This window comes from Perognathus longimembris, chromosome 3, assembly GCF_023159225.1.
Source record: "Perognathus longimembris pacificus isolate PPM17 chromosome 3, ASM2315922v1, whole genome shotgun sequence".
NCBI classification, from domain to species: Eukaryota; Metazoa; Chordata; class Mammalia; order Rodentia; family Heteromyidae; genus Perognathus; species Perognathus longimembris.
Window position 1 is genome coordinate 80,867,065 of NC_063163.1, and position 13,065 is coordinate 80,880,129.

Genomic DNA, 13,065 nt, shown 5'->3' on the forward strand with positions numbered 1-13,065 from the left:
AGGCAGGAGGGATTTGTTTGTGTTGGGGGAGAAGAGAATGGAAGTATGGCCAGTTACAGGGCTGTTGTAGGAGCTGCAGATATAGTTGGTAGTGACTTCAATTAGGATGCTGATGATGGAGATACAACTGGGAAGATTTGGGATGTTTTGGAGATGCTTGTGCTATAGATTTTAAGTACCAGGATATATGGCATCCTTACCAATATGGCAGAAATTGATGGAAAAGTAGATTTGTGAGGAAAATCAAGATTTTGTTCATTGTAAGTTTTAAGGCACTCATCATTAGAGAGGTGATTAGAGATTTTCACAGCAGAACGTAGAACTCAACTTCCAGAGAGAGGCCATGGTTAGCAGTGTGTTAGGATTAAATACTTAACACTGTTGGACTTGAGGTGGAAAGGTGGCTCTGTGGTGGTATACTTGCTTAGCATGCATAGGTGCAGTTACTAGGTGGGGCTAGGGGAGGGGATATCCTTCATGTTGGACTTGCTCATTAAGGAAGCTATGTAGGTTGAGAAGAGGAAGAGACCAAGTATTTTGGGGATTTCAGGAGAAAGAGCTGTCAGATGTAACTGAGGAGGAACAGCCACTGAAGTAGAAGGAAACTGGTGGTTTGTAAGTCAGAAATCAAAATTTAAGATTTCAAGTAGTGGAAGCTGTCATATAGTACCAAAAGGACAGGAATAGGGACATTGGCTTTAAGAGTTACTTATTCGTGCTGTAGACAGGAACGTTCTCTGTAGATAGGAATGGGTCAGGGAGAGAACAGAAGTGAGGAAGGAGACAGCAGGCAACTCCTGAATCAAAGGACTATATAATAGATAGGTAATGAGTAATAGATAATTGATAATTATATTATCTAAGAGAACAAAGTTAACATGAACGTTGTTCCTGTGGCTTATAGAAATATCACTAATAATACATGTATAGTATGTCCCCTACCTATGGAACTGACATTTATTATTAGAGAGCTATGATCCATTCACTTGTGAGTGCTGTTGAACTGAACATAGACACAAAGGTCTGGCCTTTTTTTCTCCTTTTCTCCTTTCCTCCCTCCCTTCCTCTCTTCCAAAGTGCTGGGAATTGAACTCAGAGCTTTACATTCGTCAGGAAGGCACTCTACCACTTAAGGAACCTATCATTAGATGACATTTATGTCTGGGCCAGCTTGGACCATAATCCTATTTACACTTACCTGCCATTACAGACACATACTACTGCACCCAGATTCTTGTTGGCTGACCTGAACTTTATGCCTGGTTTCACCTCAAATGATGGTCCTCCCATTCTCAGCTTCCCAAGTAGTTAGGGTTAGAGGAGTGAACCACAGTGCCCAGCTCAGCAGAAGTCAGTCTTGTAGTTTGATTCCTGGGAAAGTACTAAGGAAGACTCATGCTACTACTCTAGGCTATAAGTTAGTGTATTTCAAATTTCTGTGTGCATACATGCATATGGTGTGTACACAAATGTGCATGTTTTCAATTCTCTTGGTTTTATCTGGGAGTAGAATTGCTGGGTCATGATAATTCTGTTTAACATTTTGAGGAACTGCCAGACTGTTTACCAGAATGACTACATTACTTTACAGTCTGCCACTGTTTCTTAAATAACATAACTGTTGCCTAGTCCAGTGACTAGAATGTGTTGGGACTACACACTGAAAATATCATTTAGTCACAGAGCTAGGTTTTGTTTTTGTTTTTGTTTGGTTGTTGTTGGTCGTGGGGCTTGAACTCAGCCTGGGAATTGTCCCTGAATTTTTCAGCTCAAGCCAAAGCACCACTTCCGATTTTCTTGTGGTTAATTGGAGCTTAGAGTCTCATGGACTTTCCTCCTCAAGCTGTCTTTGAACCATGATCCTCAGATCCCAGCCTCCTGACTCAGCTAGAATTACAGGCATGAGCCACTGGTGCCTGGCAGACCTAGGGGTTTTAATGTGTTTTTTCCCACCTCTGGCTATTTAAAGAAACAATGGCTGAGAGCAACTTGGGAGGCAGAGAATGCTGGAATCTTGGTTCAGAGCCAGCTTGAACAGAAAAAAGTTGATGAAATCCCTTTTCAGTGAAGAGAGGAGGTTGAGTATACCCATTATCCCAGCTACTGGAAGCCTAACATAGGTAGATCTCTCCTAGGTACTCATTGGACAGGAAGCAAGATCCTATCTTTTTTTTTTTTTTTTTTTTTTGCCAGTCCTGGGGCTTGGCCCTGAGCTTCTTTTGCTCAAGGCTAACACTACACTGCTTGAGCCACAGCACCACTTCTGGCCTTTTCTGTTTATGTGGTACTGAGGAATCAAACCCAGGGCTTTATGCTAGGCAAGTGCTCTACTACTAAGCCACATTCACAGCCCAAGATCCTATCTTAAAAATAGGGCTGGTAGTAAGGCTCACCAATTGAGTGCCAACTTAGCAAGCACAAGGCTTCAAGTTCAAAACCCCAGTATCTCTAAAAAACGTATTTAAGATGAGTTAATAGACCTACCACTTGGGTGTGCCAAACTCCTGGGCTGTATGCATTGGTAGTAGCACTAATTCTCATTTCACATTTGCACTTTGATTACTCTGATAATTTTTGTCAATTGAATATTTACATGCAAATAACAAAACAAAAGCCTCAGGGCGTAAGCATTAATGAAGCTTGTCTAGTACAGTAACTGAAAAGACACAGTAATTCAATTTTAGGCAAGAACTGATATCTGCTCCATTGAGTACAGTTACCTAATATCTTAGAAGTCTCAGAATCACATTGTACCGGGTATGTGCTCATCTTTAATCAGTATTAAGATAAGCTAGAGCAGAGACAATGACACTTCTCCTGTAATAAACTAACTAGGAAAAACTAAATGTTTTCATTGCACTGAGTCCATCTGGTAACCTAGCAATTTCCTTCAGGAAATCCTTCCTTTTCCTTAGCCTTTCTTGAGGATCCTTTATGTATCTATACCTTTTTATCCCTAAGTACTTACTTTGGCAAAGTCTTTTTTATACCTTTGTTAAAGATGTTTGCTAATTGAAATGTTACATTCCACATACTTTTGTTCAGCTAGGAGAAAGAAAATAAAAGCATTTGCTTGCCTCAAAGTTAAATCAGTTGCTAGTGTAAAAATAAGGGTAAAGCCAGAATTTTTGCATTATGCGCATTTTGTTTTGTTTCTGTCAATAAGAATGTGCTATATTTATGGTCTTCGAGTCTGAGTTTTAACATTAAAGACATGCCTGTCACACTTAAGAATGTTTTATTTATATCTTTAAGAATGTTTTATTTTTGTTCATTGACAGTCTTTTGCTTGATTTATAAAAGGTTTGGGTTTTTAGTGCAATCTGGATTTTGTGTGAAGCAGCATTTCTACTTGCCTCTTCCAGCTAATTCTAACAAGTAAGAAGGCAGAGGAGTATTTAAGGAGGCTGAAACATTCTCCTTGGGACATCAGTAAGAAGAATACATATATTAAATGGCTTTCTACATACCATATGTACATTATGAAATACTGAGTTTGGTAGTTTTTCTTTATAGCTCTTTTTTTTTATACTGTATAATAGACAACCTCAAAATCTCAGTAAATTATAACCAATAATTATTTTCACTTTAGAGTCTGCAGGTTGGTGCAGTTCCTCTGATCTCAAGCTAGACCACATTGGGCTTTAAACTTCTGCCAGGTTTGAAGTCTGTTTCATAAGTTCTTATTCTGGAGCTTAGGTTAAGAAGCAGTGGTGTCCTGGGCACATGGCCACACATTCTTCTCATATTGAATCACAGGAGAACCACAGGGGTGAGGAGAAACAGTGTCTCTGGAGCCTTTTGCTTGGAGCTGGTATACTGATATTTGGGTCTCGTTTTACTTGCCCAAGTCAGCCATGTGGCCAAGCCTAGGACTTCTCCACCGCAGAGGGCATTGCAAGTTCACCCAGTAGTGAACAGTGCTTCAGACTTCTAATAAGGAAGGGAATAAAGAATTGGGAATGATATGGCTTAGCCATATGCATTATTGTTGGGATAAATTGTACTATTTATTGTGTATGAAACTAGGCTGGACACCTGTGGTTCACACTTGCCATCTTAGCTACTTGAGGCTGAGATAGTTGGAATCTTGGTTTGAGACCAGCCTGAGCAGAAAAAAGTTATCAAGACCCTTTCTCAAAGAAGAGCTGGAGGAGTAGGGCACTGGTGGCTCACACCTGTAATCCTAGCTATTCAGGAGGCTGAAAGCTGAGGATCAAGGGTTGAAGCTAGCCAGGGCAGGAAGGTTTGTGAGACTCTTATCTCCCATTGGGCACCAAAAAAGCTAAAAGTGGAGCAGTAGCTTAAGTAATAGAGTGCTAGCTGTGAGCAAAAAAGCTGAGGGACAGCACCCTAGTCTTATTTAAGCCCCAGCATGGGACACAAAACAACAAAAATAGCTGGAGTCTGAAATGTGTGCTGGTTGTTCTAGCTGTCAGGAAACTTAGCATAGATGGATTGTACTGTACTGAGGCAGAAAGTGAAATTGCCTGGCATAGTGAATCACGCCTGTAATCCTGGCTATTCAGAAGGCTGAGATCTGAGGTTCACAGTTCGATATTAGTCAAGGCAGAAAAGTCCATGAGACTCTTATCTCCAATAAAAAACTACTCAGAGAAAGCCAGAAGTGGCACTGTGGCTCAAGTGATAGAGGCTAGCCTTGAGCAAGAGAAGCTCAGGGACAACATCCAGGCCCTGAGTTCAAGCCCCAGGACTGGCTAAATAATAATAATAATAATAATAATAAGATGATGGAGGCATATAATTAGACACATTTTAATCTGATTTATACCATTAATAATGCTCAAACCAAACTAATAAATGCTATTTTAGTTATCACTGCTTTTTTGAGAGAAATACTATATTCAACTCCTCTAATCTCAGTGACTGAAGGTATTTGTTAAATTGCTTAGCTTGTTTGATTGATTGATTGATTGATACTGAGGCTTGAACTCAGGTCCTCATGTTTGCTAGGCTGGAACTAGGATTGTAAGCATGACCCATTAAGTGATTCTTAACATTACTAGAGTTTTTTAAGATTGGAATCTTGCTGTGGTTGAATCTTAAATTATCAACTGTTATCTCCCAATTCTTTCCCTACAGTAGGTTTTATAAATATTTTAAATCTAGAAACTAGAAACCATGGGCAAGCATGAAACACTTAAAATTCCCTTTAGAAACATCTTGGTGACCTAAAAAACATTTCTGAATACTGTGTACAGTGTGCCCAGAAGGAATTGTAAGTTTATTTTTGTCCTTTTCAAAATTTCCAATGATTGCATGATTTTTTTTTTTTTGTAAATTTTGAGCAAACCGTGTCTTAATAGCGAGAACAGTGTTTTTCTACTGATTTAATGATGGAGCTTTCCCTAAAGGAAGGGAGTTGAAAAAATAAGATTCCATAGGATACATGAATACTGTTACAGGCCATATATGTTAGAATTAGGTATAATTTTGTGTAGCATAAAATAGGTTGGAGCTGGGTGTTGGTGGCTCACACCTATATAATCCTATCTACTAAGGAGGCTAAGATCTAAGGGTGACAGTTTGAAGCCAGCTTGGGCAGGAAAATCTGTGAGACTTTTCTCTGATTAACCACCAGAAAACCAGAAGTGACACTAGCTGGAAGTGGTAGAACACTAGCCTTGAGCAAAAAATCAGGGATAGTACTCAGCCCCTGATCAATCCCTATGGCTGACCCCCCCCCCCAAAAAAAAGGTGTAGGGGGGCTAATAATGACTTAAGGTAGTTTCATTTTCATATAAATAGTGGCATGAAATAGGCACATAGGTAGGCTTTATTGTCTATAAGATTCTAGGCTCCTAGCCTGCTAATCTTCGATTCTCCTTTCCTTTCCCTCTCCCTTTCCCTTTTCTTCTTTTCCTTTCTCCTCTCTCTGTCTCTGTCTCTCTCTTTTTCTTTTGTTGGTCCTGGAGCTTAAACTCAGGGATTGGGTGGTCTCTTGGAGCTGTTTTTGCTCAAGGCTAGCATTCTACCATTTGAGCCATAGCTCCATTTCTGGCTTTTGGTAATTAATTGGAGATAAGAGTCTCATGGACTTTCCTGCCCCAGCTGGCTTTGAACCATGATCATTAGATCTCAGCCTCCTTAGTAACTAGGACTAGAGGCATGTGCCTCCAGTGCCTGGCTAATTTACCATTATTAATATATTCCCTCTTGAGTCACATGCTATTAATTGTCATTGCTATGACTATGTCAGCTTAAGAGAATTGAGAATTATTTTGGCCCACAGTTTCAGAAGTCCATGGTGGGCTGCCCTCTGATTTTAGGTTTATGGTGAGGCAGAAACATGGTAGAAGAACATGGAGAGAGAAGGCTGCTCACCTTATGGCAGCAGGAAGTGGAGAGACAGAAGAAGCACAGATAAGATAGACCCTTCAAGAGCATTAGGTTGACTGGGCCCCTCATTTACAACCTCTCAATAATGCCAGCAAATCATAATCTTATCAATGGATCAGTCCACTCATTAAGTTGGACCACAGTCTGTGGGCTAAGCCTTCAAAACATCAAATCTTTTGCAGAACACTTCATACGCAAATCACAACAGGTCAGATGTTTGTTGAGTTTAGTCCAACATTTTTATGTTCCCTACAAAAAGAAGGAAGAAAAAGGGCACACTTGAATTTAAGGAGATTTGATATAGTCCTGTACCACACTCTGTGCCACCTTGGTATTGTTAGCACTTAGTTCTGCATCTGCTTCAGGAAAAAGTTGGCAATGTAGGGGAGCCAGAGTAAAGGTGCTGGAGCACTTGCCTAGCAAGCATGAGGCCCTGGATTCATCTACAGTGTTCCTTACTCCCTCAAAAAATAAAAATAAGGATTCTGCTACTAGAAGGAAGGAGAGAATAGGAGGAAGCAAGAAAGCTCCTAATAGCTGCCATATTATAGTTTTTGTTATTTTATTTTAACCACTTACAAAACAAGAGGTTGTTATATCGTGGCTATATAATGAGTATTTGGCAAATGTTAAACAGGTGGATTGTATAACAAATTAATGATAGTTGAAATTATCTGCTGACTTACAAGGATCTCATTTCTACAGAATTACTGCATATACAAGAGAGGTGCGAGTATATGATTCTCACTATCAATAGTTACACAGGAAAAAAAAAAGATTAAAAAATCTTTTATTTTTTAAATGTAACAAGTACGTATTTGGACTTAGAAAGAACTCAGATTTAACCATTATGTATTTTACCCAAAAAAGACCTGATGTAAATATAAATTTAGTACTATTTTTTAAAAATGCCGGGTGGGCAATGTAATCCCAGTTACAATTACTCAGGAGGCTGAGATCTGAGGATCACTGTTTGAAGTCAGCCCAGGCAGGAAAGTCCATTAGACTCTTACTGACTCCAATTAACTACCAGAAAACCAGAAGTGGGGCTGTGGCTCAAAGTGGTAGAGCTCTAGTTCAAGCCCCATGATTGACCAAAAAGAAAAAAAAGAAAACGCTGCCAGTTATAAAGTACACTCTAGAATAAAGTAGAATGTGATAGGTCACATAGTTTTCTGTTGCTAATGCCAGTTTCACATAAAACAGTTCTGTTGAAAGGCAAGTTGCCAGAGTTGAGTTATCAACCAACTCTAAAGATTCCCAGTGGGCCTGTGGTATTTGCAGAACAAATGGTTGTTTGAAGTAGCTGTTAAGATGTGAGGAATGGTTCACCTCTCCTTCATTTTCCCAGACTGGCTGTTTCTTATGCTCTTAAAAGAGCAAGGACTAGGGCTGGGGATATGGCCTAGTGGCAAGAGTGCCTGCCTCTTATACTTGAGGCCCTGGGTTCGATTCCCCAGCACCACATATACAGAAAATGGCCAGAAGTGGCGCTGTGGCTCAAGTGGCATGTTGGGCTCGTTAACCTCTCCCTGCTCAGGTACTTACTTCTTCTTTCCACACTCCCTTTCGGGCCCTCTCCCCTAGTCACCCGACCCGCAGATAAGCTAGGGTGAAGCGGGGGAGTCAGCACCGACCTGCCGTGCACGGGGCCTGGCGGAGAATGTGTGCCCGCCTCCTTACCAATAGACGAAGTCAGACATACACATGCCTCGGGGTTAGCTTCTTAGAACTAACTTTATTGAGACAAGGACAACGGGAGATGATTCCGAGGGAAGGGGGTTGGCCAGGATTCCGATAGGCTGAAAGGTATCACCTGACCCACTCGAGAGCACCGAGCCAGGGCGGGGTTGGTAGGCGCCGGACTGGCTAGGCTGGGTTGGGGGCTGGGTGCAAGGGCGGACCCAGAGAGGGCAGCTTGCTTCCGCATTCCCCCAGGGCTTGGGGGAGGGGCGGCAGGCCTAGGGGCCGGATCCCAACAGTGGCAGAGTGCTAGCCTTGAGCAAAAAGAAGCCAGGGACAGTGGTCAGGCCCTGAGTCCAAGCCCCAGGACTGGCCAAAAAAAACCAAAACCAAAAACAAAAGAGCAAGGACTAGGGGCTGGGAATATGGCCTAGTGGCAAGAGTGCTTGCCTGGTATACATGAAGCCCTGGGTTCGATTCCTCAGCACCACATATATAGAAAATGGCCAGAAGTGGCGCTGTGGCTCAAGTGGTAGAGTGCTAGCCTTGAGCAAAAAGAAGCCAGGGACAGTGCTCAGGCCCTGAGTCCAAGGCCCAGGACTGGCAAAAAAAAAAAAAAAAAAAAATAGAGCAAGGACTAAGTGCACATGGTTCCAGATTTTCATAATAGTAAGTTTGAGAGACTACACAGCTTCCCCTCCTTTGCAGCAAGTGTTTTAGGTAAGGAATGGGGATATTGATTTTCAACTTAAGGAAGAGACTTTTATTTTATTTTTTGCTAGTCCTGGGTCTTGAGCTCAGGGCCTGAGCACTGTCCCTGGCTTCTTTTTGCTCAGGGCTAGCACTCTACCACTGGAGCCACAGCACCACTTCTGGCTTTTTCTAGAATGTGGTGCTGAAGAATCGAACCCAGGGCTTCATGTATATGAGGCAAGCACTCTACCACTAGGCCATATTCCCAGCCCCATTTTAATTTTTTTATTATTATAAAGGTGATGTATAGAGGGGTTGCATTTACATAAGTCAGGTAATAAGTACATTTCTTTTTGGACAGTGTCACCACAGAACAGATTTTTAAGAGAGGTGATACTTTCTAGCTGAGGAATTTAAACCAAGAGACCATTTTCTCTTAAAATTTTGGTCTACTATTTTGTTATGTGATCAGCAATAGAGTAGGTCAAGGATTAGGTCCTAAACTTCTTTGGCTGAATTCTTTTTTTTTTTTTTAAGTCATCTTCCTTTTAATTGGAGAATTAAAAATACAAAAAACATTGTCCTTAGGCTTATACAGTTCCGTAGGCTAATTATGTTATTGTTAGCTTAGCTTTTTTTTCCTTTCTTCATTTTGACTAGACCCCGTTTTGATTGATAAGGGCATGAACGTGGTCAGCATCCAGTGGAACCACACAGGCAGTGTGTTAGCCGTGGCCAGCTCCCATAGGGTCATTACTCAGGATAAGGATATCAACTCTGTGCAGTTTTATACGCCCTTCAGAGAGGTAGATGCATTTCAGCGATACCTTCTTCCCCTTTGCACACAGGAAAAACACAACAGGAAAAGAATAAACTTGTCACTTATTTAGGGACATTTTGAGTAATAATTTTGAGATTATATGTGTGCGAATAATGTATTCATGTCACGGATTTACTTTGTATTTTGTCATGGAGTTTATTTTGTAATGTTTATTTAGAAACCCTGAAGTTTTCTGGTTATGGTGGTGTAAACCTATAGTTCCAACACAAAGCAGGATGAGCTCAAGGCCTTAGGGTGGAACTGCTTTGATCCTGGGGATGAGTCTCCTGGTTTGCACCGTGGTCTCAGTTTGGCTGAATTCTGATCATCTCTTGCACTATAACAAGCTCACAGAGATTTTAGTATGTTGCATATTATTAACTATTATATTTAATACTTTACTATATTTATAAATTATACTTAACTTATAAATTAATCTTGATCAGAGGTGTGGATGCCTAGGGAAAGACATAGTATACATTTTTTATGACTTACAGCTACTTACATTTTTCTTTTCCCAGAATATCACATAAATAGGATTGTGTTTGAGTCTGTCCAATCAGCCTTCTTTTATTTAGCATAACACATTTGAGATTCATTCAGATAGTATGCCTCAGTGATTTGTATCTTTTTATTGCCAAGCATATTATTTCATAAAAGTATCTCCAGGTGCCAGTGACTGTAATACTAGCTACTCAGGAGCCTGAGATTGGAGGATTGCGGTTGGAAGCCAGCCTGGGCAGGAAAATCCATATGGCTCTTATCTCCAATTAACTACCAAAAAGCCTAAAGTGGAGCTGTGCCTCAAGTAGTAGAGCGTCAGCATTGAGCAAAAAAGCTCTAAAGAAAAGTGCCCTGGCCCTAAGTTCAAGCCCTAGGACCAGCACAACAAAAGAAAAATCAAAAGCATTCGTTAAGCTAGCCATATTTTCTTTAGAATTTTGCTCACAGTTCTATCTCTTTCTCTTTGGTTATATCATTACTCTTCCCTTCTCTAAATACTTCTATTTCTCTTGACTCCAGAGCACCATGCTATTTATTCTCCTACTATTAAATATGTTCCTTTACGTGGCCTTTCACTCTGCTGTTAAATTTTATTCCTCCTTCATTCCCTGTTCACTGTGTCACCAGGTCCTATTATTTCAAAATGGCTTGTAGATATATCATCTCTTACAAATTTGTAATCTAGGCTTTACCGCCTAATACCTAGATTGTTGTGAGAGTCCTAGTTGATCTCCTTTGATTCTAGTCTCTTCTGTTTCTTCTGCCTACACTATTTCTACCTGATTAATTTTTTTAAAATACTGTATCACTTAGGATTTTATGCCAATACTTGAAGAAAAGTAGTGTTTTCAGATGAGGTTGAAACTTGGGCTGGGAATGTGGCTCAGTGGTACAGTGCTTGCCTAGCATGCATGAAGCCCTAGGTTTAGTTCCTCAGTACCACATGAACAGAAAAGGCCGGAAGTGGCTCTGTGGCTCAAGTGGTAGAATGCTAACCTTGAGCAAAAGAAGCTCAGGGACAGTGCCCAGGCCCTAAGTTCAAGCCCCCAAGACTGGCAAAAAAAAAAAAAAAAAAAAAAAAAAACACAGATGAGGTTAAAACTCAAGAAAAGCTAGGCACTGATGGGTCATGCTAGCTACTCAGGAGGCTAAGATTTAGAGGATCACCAGTCAGGGTGGCAAAGTCCATGAGACTCTTATCTGAAATTATAAATCACCAAAAAGCTGGACATCGACATGGACTAAGTGGAGCTGTGGGTCAAGTTTTGAGCAGAAAAGCTCAAGGACAGCAGCAGCCTAGCCATAAGTTCAAGACTTGGGAACAGCACAAAACAAACACCTCTACAACAAACTCTAACCCACTTACTAACAGAAGCTACTATGAGTTTACTTCTGGGATTCTGCTTTTCCCTCTTCCAGAACAAACTCTCTTATGGTGCTCTCAGGTGCCATTTAAGAGTTTATAACACACACCAAATATTTTGCCCAACTACGTCAGGCCTGTTCTACCACAAATTCAGTTTGCTGAATGGGGACTGGTTTTGTCTCCACTTTTCACTGTGGTACAGTCATTTTTTCAGACTTTATATTAACTGGCTTGATTATATTTTTTTTATTTCTTCAACAAAACTGCATTATTTTGGACTTAATAAGTTAAAATTTTGTGCCCAGGCGCTAGTGGCTCACATTTATTAATCCTAGCTACTCAGGAGGCTGAGACCTGAGGATTGAGGTTCAAAGCCAGCCTGTGCAGGGAAGTCCATGAGACTCATCTCCAGTTAACCACCAGAAAACTGGAAGTGGCACTGTGGCCCAAAGTGGTAGACAAAAGCTCAAGGACAGTGGAGGCCCTGAGTTCAAGCCCCATGACCACCAAAAATTTATTAAAAATGAAAGTTTGTGAAAATTGTTCTGGATCACACTGGCCTTTAAGCTTAAGTCTAATAAAGATTCCATCTGTAACCAAATAGAATAACTATCCCATAGGCTTCAGGTGTATATTATGTAGTGAAAAACATGTTATGGAAGAGGGCTAAGGGGTGTTTTTCACTCTTCAGTGCTTTTCATTCCATCTGTAGTCGAGCTTTCACAGTATTTCTAGAAATGTGTTAATGGTGGCTGTTACCATAAATGTTAAGCTGCCTTGTCAAGAATGAGATAAGTTTGTTGCTGTTTTCTGTGTGAAAGGCAGTGCCTACCACCAGGAGAGTAATGCCTACTTGTGAGCAGCATTTCATGTTCAATCAGGCTCTAAGAAGATCTGATTAAGTGCCTTTAAATTAAAGTCCAAATAGGGGCTGGGAATATGGCCTAGTGGCAAATGTGCTTCCCTTGTTGCCCTAGGTTCGATTCCTCAGTACCACATATATAGCAAAGGCCAGAAGTGGTGTTGTGGCTCAAGTGGTAGAGTGCTAGCCTTGAGCAAGAAGAGGCCAGGGATAGTGCTCAGGCCCTGAGTTCAAGCCCCAGGTCTGGCCAAAAAAAAAAAAAATCCAAATATGTATAAAACAATATTAGGGCTCCAGGTTCATATTTTGAAACAGGGTCTTGTCCCAACAGTTCTATCTCAGCTTTTAGAGTGCTGCCATTACAGGCTGGCACCAACAAACTGGGTTTAATGTTGGCACTTTGGAATATTTAAGAAAACTGTTTTCTTTAGATTGGCAAGTAGTATTGTGTGGTGTACAGATTTTCAACTTGCTTTTTCCTGTAATAGTTTTCCATGTCATCCTTTTACGTTTCTTTATAGTAGTGAATTACACAAAACACGCAGTGACTAGTAAAAGGCATAAGACAGTCCATCTCACTATTTCATTTTCTTCGTTTTTAAAAATGGGGATAATAATGTAAAACATACTACAGTACTTGACACAGTCCTCAATAAAAGTGTTATTACTTAAAAGAGCAATTATCAGCGTATATAGATGGTAGCTGAAGACACAAGAATGGACAGGACTATCTAAAGACAAGGTGTTGAGTACAGAGGTAAAGGGAACCTACAATAG

The 13,065-nt window shown here is 40.6% G+C and overlaps 1 protein-coding gene across 1 annotated transcript in view; it reads left to right on the plus strand.

The window, feature by feature from the left end:
- The window catches only part of Sppl3 (signal peptide peptidase like 3), a 78,438-nt gene that overhangs the window by 33,386 nt on the left and 31,987 nt on the right, over positions 1-13,065 (plus strand). The window lies entirely within an intron of this gene.